This window comes from Theropithecus gelada, chromosome 4, assembly GCF_003255815.1.
Source record: "Theropithecus gelada isolate Dixy chromosome 4, Tgel_1.0, whole genome shotgun sequence".
NCBI lineage: Eukaryota > Metazoa > Chordata > Mammalia > Primates > Cercopithecidae > Theropithecus > Theropithecus gelada.
The window spans coordinates 35,629,160-35,639,336 of record NC_037671.1 but is presented as its reverse complement, the minus strand read 5'-3'; the positions used below and the strand labels follow the sequence as shown (position 1 = coordinate 35,639,336).

The 10,177-nt window shown below is 46.9% G+C and overlaps 1 long non-coding RNA gene across 1 annotated transcript in view; it reads left to right on the top strand.

Annotated features, from left to right (window-relative positions):
- Positions 1–6,403: 6,403 nt before the first annotated feature.
- LOC112623236 overlaps positions 6,404–10,177 on the top strand; it is a 7,089-nt gene continuing 3,315 nt past the window's right edge. The window contains exon 1 of the long non-coding RNA XR_003119106.1: positions 6,404–6,686. This is a non-coding gene — a long non-coding RNA (uncharacterized LOC112623236). The remainder of the gene's footprint in view (positions 6,687–10,177) is intronic.

Below are 10,177 nucleotides of genomic sequence, written 5' to 3'. Positions count from 1 at the left end.
ATCTCGGCTCAGTGCAACCACTGCCTCCCAGATTAGAGCAATTTTCCTGCCTCAGCCTCCCAACTGAGTAGCTGGGATTACAGGCGCCTACCACCACGCCCAGCTAACTTTATTTTATATATATATATATATATATATATAAACTGTATATATATATATATATAAACTTTATATATATATAACTTTATATATATTTGAAGGGGTGGCCTGCCCCTGCACACCTGTGGGTGTTTCTCGTTAGGTGGAACGAGAGACTTGAGAAAAGAAATAAGACACAGAGACAAAGTATAGAGAAAGAAAAGCGGGGGCCAAGGGGACCGGTGCTCAGCTTACAGAGGACCCACGCCGGCACCGGTCTCTGAGTTCCCTTAGTATTTATAGATAATTATCTTTACCATCTTAAAGATAAGGGAGTGGCAGGACAATAGGATCATTTTTAGGGAGGAAATCAGCAGTAAGACATAAGAACAAGGATCTCTGTGACGTGAATAAGTTTAAAGGAAAATCCTGTGCCTTGAGATAAACCTTTTAGCAGCATTGTTTCATCCTATCACATGGGAATAAACCTTGGACAATACTAGCTTTTCGAGGAACAAAGGCACACCCTGCACGCCCAAAATCCATTAAACCTTGAGTTACCACAGCACATGTCTCTTGCAAGGACAAGGTTGGGGGTAGGGTCACAGATTAATAGCATCTCAAATACAGAACAAAATGGGGTCTCTTATGTCTACTTCTTTCTATATAGACACAGTAACAGGCTGATCTCTTTCTTTTCCCCACATATATTATATATATATAACGTTATATATTTTTTATATATATATATATATTTTTTTTTTTTCTGAGACAGCGTCTCGCTCTGTCACCCAGGCTGGAGTGCAGTAGCACGATCTTGGCTCACTGCAACTACACCTCACAGGTTCAAGCAATTCTCCTGCCTCAGCCTCCCGAATAGCTGGAATTACAGGCGCTCACCACCACGCCCTGCTTATTTTTGTATTTTTGGTAGAGACGGGGCTTCACCATGTTGGCCAGGCTAGTCTCGAACTCCTGACCTCATGATCTGCCCGCCTTAGCCTCCCAAAGTGCTGGGATTATAGGCATGAGCCATTGTGCCAGGCCAATTTTTTGTATTTTTAGTAGAGACAGGATTTCACTATGTTGGCCAGGCTGATCTCGAACTCCTGACCTCAGGTCCACCCGCCTCGGCCTCCCAAAGTGCTGGGATTACAGGCATGAACCACTGCGCCCGCCCTTGTGTGTGTGTGTTTTTGAGATGGAGTTTTGCTCTTTTACCCAGGCTGGAGTAAAGTGGCGCGATCTCGGCTCACTGCAACCTCGGCCCCCCGGGATTCAAGCGATTCTCCTAACTTGGGCTCCCGAGTAGCTAGCTGGGATTATACACCCACCACCATGCAAAGCTAATTTTTGTATTTTTAGTAGAGATGGGGTTTTACTATGTTGACCAGGCTGGTCTCAAACTCCTGACCTCAGGTGATCCACCCGCCTCAGCCTCCCAAAGTGCTGGGATTACAGGCATAAGCCATGGTGCCTGGCCTGCTGGCAGTCTTTGACATATCAACCTGATCTCTGCCTTCATGGTCACATGTCATTTTCTATCTGCAAGCCTATGTCCAAACTTCCCTTTTTAATAAAGGGGGTGAGAGGCCCACTCAACTCCAGTATGACCTCATTTAACCAATTACATATGCAACGACCTTATTTCCAAATAAGGTTACATTCTGAGGAACTGGGAGTTAGTACGTCAACATATGAATTTTATTGTTTTTCCTTTGACTTTTATTTTAAGTTCAGGGGTACATGTGTGGGACGTGTAGGTTTGTTACACAGGTAAACAGGTGCAATGGTGCTTTGCTGCACAGATCATCCCATCACCCAGGTATTAAGCCCAGCATCCATTAGCTATTCTTCCTGGTGCTCTTCCTTCCCCCGCTCCCCCCGACAGGACCCAGTTGTGTTGTTCCCTACCCTGTGTCCATGTGTTCTCATTGTCACTTATAAGTGAGAACATGCGGACAAATGAATTCTTCACCGTTTTTTTGTTTGTTTGTTTGTTTGTTTTAGAGGAGTCTTGTACTGTCACCGGGGCTGGAGTGCAATGGTGAGATCATAGCTCACTGCAACCTCGGTCCCCTGGGTTCAAGTGATTCTCCTGCCTCAGCCTCCCATGTAGCTAGCTGGAATTATAGGTGCCTGCCACCATGCCCAGCTAATTTTTGTATTTTTAGTAGATATGGGGTTTTGCCATGTTGGCCAGGCTGGTCTCGAACTCCTGACCTTGTGATCTGCCCGCCTTGGCCTCTCAAAGTTCTGGGATTACAGGGGCATAAGCCGCTGTGCCTGACCTGATCTTGTTCTTTTTTTTTTTTTTTTTTTTTTTTGAGATGTAGTCTCGCTCTGTTGCCCAGGCTGGAGTGCAGTGATGCGATCTTGGCTCTCTGCAACCTTGCCTCCTGAGTTCAAGCCACTCTTCTGCCTCAGCCTTCTGAATAGCTGGGACTACAGGCCCATGCCACCATGCCTGGCTAATTTTTTATATTTTTAGTAGAGACGGGCTTTCAGCACGTTAGCCAGGATGGTCTCGACCTCCCGACCTCGTGATCTGCCCGCCTTGGCCTCCCAAAGTGCTGAGATTACAGGCATGAGACACTGCGCCCAGCCCAGCTCTTGTTCATTTTTATGGCTACAAAACATATGAATTTTTAGGAGACACAATTCAACCTGTAACACATGGTTATACTGGGGTTGAGAGCGAGATGGAACAAATACTGCCAAGTGTTGACAAATGGAGAATCTGAGTGAAAGAGGTACATGCCAAACTTCTTGGAACTGTTCTTAAATTTTTCTGTAAGCTGAAAATTATTTCAAAATTAAAAAAAATTCCAACAAGGTGCTAGGTTTATTTATTACACAAGATCTTGGTGCTGAACCTACCATGTGAAAGGAATGGTAAAGAGACAGTAAAGGTATTTGTGTGGCCTTATTGCCCACTTGCCTGGGACGTAAATGAGGGTATCAGAGATTAATATGTTACATTTACATAGGGCTTTATAATTTACAAAACACCCACAACATCAAAAAACCTTTGTTTCATTTATCTCTCAGAATAATTCTGGGAGGCAAGAACTTTTTCTGATTTTATTAAAAAAAAAAAAAACTAAACTAAATAAAGGTCATGTGACTTGTCCACAGCTTCACACAACTAAGAGATCAGTTTAAATTCTAGTCCAGGGTTTTTTTACTCTTTTGAGACTCCTTTGCAGCTGCCGTAAAAGACAATGCGGCACGACTTGAAACAACATTTTTTTTCTTTGAGACGGAGTCTTGCTCTGTCGCCCAGGCTGGAGTGCGGTGGCGCAATCTCAGCTCACTGCAAGCTCCGCCTCTGGGGTTCACGCCATTCTCCTGCCTCAGCCTTCCGAGTAGCTGGGACTACAGGCCCCTGCCACCACTCCTGGCTAATTTTTTGTATTTTTAGTAGAGACAGGATTTCACCGTGTTTGCCAGGATGGTCTCGAACTCCTGACGTTGTGATCCACCCACCTTGGCCTCCCAAAGTGCTGGGATTACAGGCGTGAGCCGCCGTGCCCAACCCTCGAAACATTATAACATGATTTCTGCTCTTTTGGGGGATGACTTGACTTTCCGAGTAAGGAAGGTTTTCCTAGTCAGGCATGGAGGCTTATGCCTGTAATTCCAGAATGATGGGAGGCTGAGGTGGAAGGATTGCTTAAGCTCAGGAGTTAGAAACTAGCCTGGGTAACATAGCGAGACCCTGTCTCTACAAAATTAAAAAATGAGCCAGGCCTGGTGACACACACCTGTGGTCCCAACTACTCAGGAGGCTAAGATGGGAGGATTGCTTGAGCCAGGGAGATCAAGGCTGCGGTGGGCCATGTTTGAGCCACTACGCTCCAGCCTGGGTGACAGAGCAAGATCCTGTAGCCTGGGTGCGGTGGCTCACGCCTGTAATCCCAGCACTTTGGGAGGCCGAGGTGGGTGGATCATGAGGTCAGGAGTTTGAGACCAGCCTGGCCAACATGGTGAAACCCCGTCTCTACTAAAGATACAAAAAATTAGCCAGGCGTGGTGGCACGTGCCTGTAATTCCAGCTAGTCAGGAGGCTGAGGCAGGAGAATTGCTTGAACCCAGGAGGCAGAGGTTGCAGTGAGCTGAGATCGTGCCATTGCACCCCCAGCCTGGGCGACAGGGTGAGATCCCATCTTAAAAAAAAAAAGATCTGGTAAAAAAAGAAAAAAAAAAAAAAAAGGAACAAGGTCTTCCTATTGATGTAAAAATGAAAATGAAATATTTTAGGTAGGAGGCTCTAAAGGTTCCCAGTATAAGGTTCACTACTACACACACTGCTTCCTCCACCGTTCCCCCTCCCCTCCCTCACCCTCACTTGGGGAAATCCCTTGTCTCTAGATGGCCTTCAATTTCCCTACCCAACCTTCAGGCCAATGCCTGGGGAACAGGATCAGTAAAAGGTCTTCTTTTTTTATTTTTATTTTTTTGAGACAGAATCTCACTATGTCACCCAGGCTGGAGTGCAGTTGCAGTGGCATGATCTTGGCTCACGGCAACCTCCGCCTCCCGGTTTCAAGAGATTCTCCTGCAGCAGCTTCCCAAGTAGCTGGGATTGCAGGCACGCGCCACCACTTACAGGCGTGAGCCACCACGCCTGGCCTAGGAAAAGGTCTTAAATCAATCAAAAAGGAAAGAAAAGAAAAGGTCTTCAATCCTTGCCCCCACAAGTTCCTCAACCACATCCTCTACCAGTAGCCTCTGAGACCTGGACCATCGATGGGAAAACTTCACTCTTCTTTAAAATTACCCTGGCTGGGTGCAGTGGCTCACGCTTGTAATCTCAGCACTTTGGGAGGCTGAGGTGGGCAGATCATTTGAGGTCAGGAGTTCCAGACCAGCTTAACCAACATGGTGAAACCCCATCTCTACTAAAAATACAAAAAAATTAGCTGGACGTGGTTGCACATGCCTGTAATCCCAGTGCTGAGACCAGCTCAGTAGGGGAGACCCTGACCCAGTGGCACTAGAGGAATTAAAGTCACACACACATAAAAATAGAGGTGTGAAGTGGGAAATCGTGGGTCTCACAGCCTTCAGAGCTGAGAGCCCCAAACAGAGATTTACTCACGTATTTATTAACAGCAATCCAGTCATTAGCATTGTTTCTATAGATATTAAATTAACTAAAAGTATCCCTTATGGGAAATGAAGGGATGGGCCAAATTAAAGAATAGATTGGGCTAGTTAACTGCAGCAGGAGCATGTCCTTAAGGCACAGATGGCTCATGCTATTGTTTGTGACTTAAGAACGCCTTTAAGTGGTTTTTCACCCTGGGTGGGCCAGGTGTTCCTTGCCCTCATTCCCGTAACCCCACAACCTTCCAGCTTGGGCGTTAGGGCCACTATGAACATGTCACAGTGCTGCAGAGATTCTGTTTGTGGCCAGTTTTGGGACCAGTTTATGGCCAGATTTTGGGGGCCTGCTCCCAACATCCCAGCTACTTAGGAGGCTGAGGAAGGAGAATTGCTTGAACCCAGGAGACAGAGATTGCAGTGAGCTGAAATTGTGCTGCTGCGCCCCAGCCTGGGAGACAGAGCGAGACTCCATCTCTAAATAAATAAATAAATAAATAAATAAGTAGAGTAAAATAACCCCAACCCAATAGCCAAGTCCCAATCACATACCCTTGCCCTGCTGATCCATCATGGTCTTTGTCTTTTTATAAGCCTCCCCTTGGGCTCATGCAGTCAATGATAATCCTTGCATTATCATTAGGAAGAGAGTGCTCTGGGTTATAACATCTCAAACTTAGCTGCCTGCAGACCCAGTGGGGAGAATTACTCCTGTGAGAACTCAAGTCCCTTCTGCTTATTCCCACTCGCCTTGGTTAGGATAGACCATCTCACCCCCTACCATCCAGCCAGAAGGGGCTTTAGATCCTTGACTGACAATGGCCCACAGATGCATGGTAGTTCCATTTCCTCACTCTCTATCAGTTGGGGCATAAGACTTTGAGCCGTGAGGCTTTGAGACTTGAGACCCAGAGTGACAGGCAATTCTAGTTTATGCCTCCATGTTGGGCCTTCAGTTTCCAAATCACAAAATTATACTATGAAAAAGCTGAAAAGAGTTCATGGATCATTTAGTCCAGACCTTTCACATCACACTGGATGTTTACATAATTGATCCGAAGGCTCAGAGGGTCCGCTTTCTTTTCTCTTAAGTGTGGGAATTAGGGTCAGGACTGGCAGGTGCAGGACTTGCCATGGCCATGCCCCTTAATCCCGGCAGTGCTGAGCAAGGCCTTCCATCCCAGCCCCCGATCCAGCCAGCTGTCTGACTGTGAGTCAGGATGGCAGAGGAAGGTGATGTGGATGAGGGGGATGTGTTCCTGGCATTTGCCCAGGGTCCCTCTCCTCCCAGGGGTCCCATGCGACGTGCCTTGGACAAGGCTTTCTTTATCTTCCTGGCCCTCTTCCTGACACTGCTGATGCTGGAGGTTGCTTATAAGCTGCTGTGGTCACTACCATGGGCAAAGTTAGGGGACTGGCTCCTGGGGACACCTCAGAAGGAGGAGGAGCTGGAATTGTGACCACCTTTCCTATAAACATCTTCTTTCCTCGCCAAGGAGGTGAGAGGGGAGACAGGAGGGAAATGGGAGTGTTGGGGGCTGTGGAGGAGATGCTTGGATAGCTTAGGGCAGCAGTCTTTTTTTTTTTTTTTTTTTTTTTTTTTTTTTTTTTTTTTTTTTTTTTTTGAGACGGAGTCTCGCGCTGTCACCCAGGCTGGAGTGCAGTGGCCGGATCTCAGCTCACTGCAAGCTCCGCCTCCCGGGTTCAGGCCATTCTCCTGCCTCCGCCTCCCGAGTAGCTGGGACTACAGGCGTCCGCCACCCCGGCTGGCTAGTTTTTTGTATTTTTTAGTAGAGACGGGGTTTCACCGTGTTAACCAGGATGGTCTCGATCTCCTGACCTCGTGATCCGCCCGTCTCGGCCTCCCAAAGTGCTGGGATTACAGGCTTGAGCCACCGTGCCCGGCCAGCAGTCTTTTTTTTTGGTGGGGTGGGAGATGGAGTTTTGCTCTTGTTGCTGGGGCTGGAGTGCAATGGTGCGATCTTGGCTCACTGCAACCTCTGCCTCCAGAGTTCAAGGGATTCTCCTGCCTCAGCCTCCTAAGTAGCTGGGATTACAGGCATGTGCCACCACACCCGGCTAATTTTGTATTTTTAGTAGAGACAGGGTTTCTCCATGTTGGTCAGGCTGGTCTCGAACCCTGACCTCAGGTGATCTGCCCGCTTTGGCCTCCCAAAGTGCTGGAATTACAGGCGTGAGCCACTGCGCCCGGCCAGGGCAGCAATCTTAAATTCTGCACCTATACTCAGGGAAATAATTTTGAAAAAGTATATACTCCTTCACATATCTTTAAGTAGGTATCTAAAAATTTTCATCATCAGTTAAAATTGTGGCCGGGCACAGTGGCTTATGCCTGTAATCCCAGAACTTTGGGAGGCCGAGGCAGGGGGCCGACCTGAGGTCAGGAGTTCAAGATCAGTCTGGCAAATATGGTGAAACCCTGTGTCTACTAAAAATACAAAAACTAGCTGGGCAAGTTGGTGGGCACCTGATTCTCTGCCTCAGCGACTTGGAGGCTGAGGAGGAGAATCGCTTGAACCCCGGAGGCAGTTGCAGTGAGCCGAGATCACACCATTGCCCTCCGGCCTGGGTGATAAGAGTGAGACTCCTTCCAAAAATAAATAAATAAATAAATAAAAATTGTTTCAAGGATGTAATTCTGGCATATTGAAAATATTCACATTTATTTATTTATTTATTTATTTATTTATTTGAGGTGGAGTCTTGCTCTGTCTCCCAGGCTGCACTGCAGTGGCACAATCTTGGCTCACTGCAACCTCTGCCTCTGGGGTTCAAGCTATTCTCCTGCCACAGCCTTCTGAGTAGCTGGGACCACAGGTGTGTACCAGCACGCCTGACTGATTTTTATATTTTTAGCAGAGACGGGGATTTCACTATGTTGGCCAGGCTGGTCTCGAACTCCTTTTTTGTTTTTTGAGACAGAGTCCTTCTGTCGCCCAGGCTGGAGTGCAGAGGCAGTGATCTTGGCTCACTGCAGCCTCTGCCTCCCAGATTCAAGTGGTTCTCCTGTCTCAGGCCCCCAAATAGCTGGGATTACAGGTGTGCGCCACCATGCCCAGCCATTTTTGTATTTTTAGTAGAGATGGGGTTTCACCGTGTTGGCAAGGCTGGTCTGGAACTCCTGATGTCAAGTGATCCACCCACCTCAGCCTCCCAAAGTGCTGGGATTACAGGCGTGAGCCACTGCACCCAGCCTATTTATTTATTTATTGAGATGAGGTCTCACTATGTTGCCTAGGCTGGTCTGTACTCCTGAGATCAAGCAATCCACCCACCTCAACTTCCCAAAGTGCTAGGATTATAGGCGGTGAGCCACAGCATCTGGCCACATTTTATTTTATTTTATTTTATTTTATTTTATTTTATTTATTTATTTATTATTTTAAAATTTTTTTTAGTTTTTGAGATGGAGTCTTGCTCTGTCACCCAGGCTGGAGTGCAGTGTCAAAATCTCGGCTCACTGCAACCTCCACCTCCTGGGTTCAAGCGATTCTTCTGCCTCAGCCTCCCAAGTAGCTGGGACTACAGGTGCCAGCCACCACGCCTGGCTAATTTTTGTATTTTTAGTAGAGAAGGGGTGTCACCATATTGGCCAGGCTGGTCTCGAACTCCTAGACCTCGTGATCTGCCCGCCTCGGCCTCCCAAAGTGCTGGAATTACAGGCATGAGCCACGCGCCTGACCTATTTATTTTTGTGAGACAGAGTCTCTCTATGTTGCCCAGGCTGGAGTGCAGTGGTGCGATGTTGGCTCACGACAACCTCCGCCTCCCAGGTTCAAGCAATTCTCCTGCCTCAGCCTCCCAAACAACTGGGACTACAGGTGCCCGCCACTGCACCCAGCTAATTTTTTTGTAATTTTAGTCGAGACAGGGTTTCATCATGTTGGCCAGGCTGGTCTCGAACTCCTGTCTTCAGGTGATCCTCCCACCTCAGCCTCCCAAGTGCTGGGATTTCAGGTGTGAGCCACCACGCCCGGCCTATTTTTTTATTTTTTGAGACAGAGTCTTGCTCTGTCACCCAGGCTGGAGTGCAGGGGCACGATCTTGGCTTAACTGCAACCTTCGCCTCCCAAATTCAAAGGATTCTCCTGCCTCAGCTCCCAAGTAGCTGGGATTACAGGCACCCACAACCACACCTGGCTAATTTTTTGTATCTTTAGTGGAGACAAGGTTTCACCATGTTGGTCAGGCTGGTCTCAAACTCCTGACCTCAAGTGATCTGCCCACCTTGGCCTCCCAAAGTGCTAGGATTACAGGCGTGAGTCACCATGTCTGGCCCGGCATTTTAAAATAAAACAATTAGATCACTATTTATTGTCCAGTGGAATTGAAATATCATAGTGACGCCGGGTGCAGTGCTTCACACCTGTAATCCCAGCACTTTGGGAGGCCGAGTTGGGTGGATCACGAGGTCAGGAGTTCGAGACCAGCCTGGCCAATATGCCGAAAACCCATCTCTACTTAAAAAAAAAAAAAAAAAAAAAAAATTTAGCTGGGCATGGTGTCACGCGCCTGTATTCCCAGCTGCTCAGGAGGCTGAGGCAAGAGAATCGCTTAAACCTGAGAGGGGGAGGTTGCAGTGAGCCAAGATTGTGCCATTGCACTCCAGCCTGGGTGACAGAGCAAGACTCTGTCTGAAAAAAAAAAAAGTATAGATAAGTTCTTACCAGTTGGGAATCATTCCTTTTTCTCTTTCATCGCCTCTTTTCTCCTTGAGCTCCTACTACTACTCCACTTCCCCACAAACTTTATGCTTTTATACTTGAAAGTCCTTTATTGACCAAACTTTTACATCTTCCTGCATATACATATATATTAATGGAGATGAAAAATATCTTTCTTGTGTTTGTAAGACTCTAGTTGTTAAAAATTATTCTGGAGTAACTGTTACAATTATTATAAGAACAGAATGTTCTTATAAACATGTGATCGTACACATTTTTTTTTTTTTTTTTTTTTTTTTTTTTGA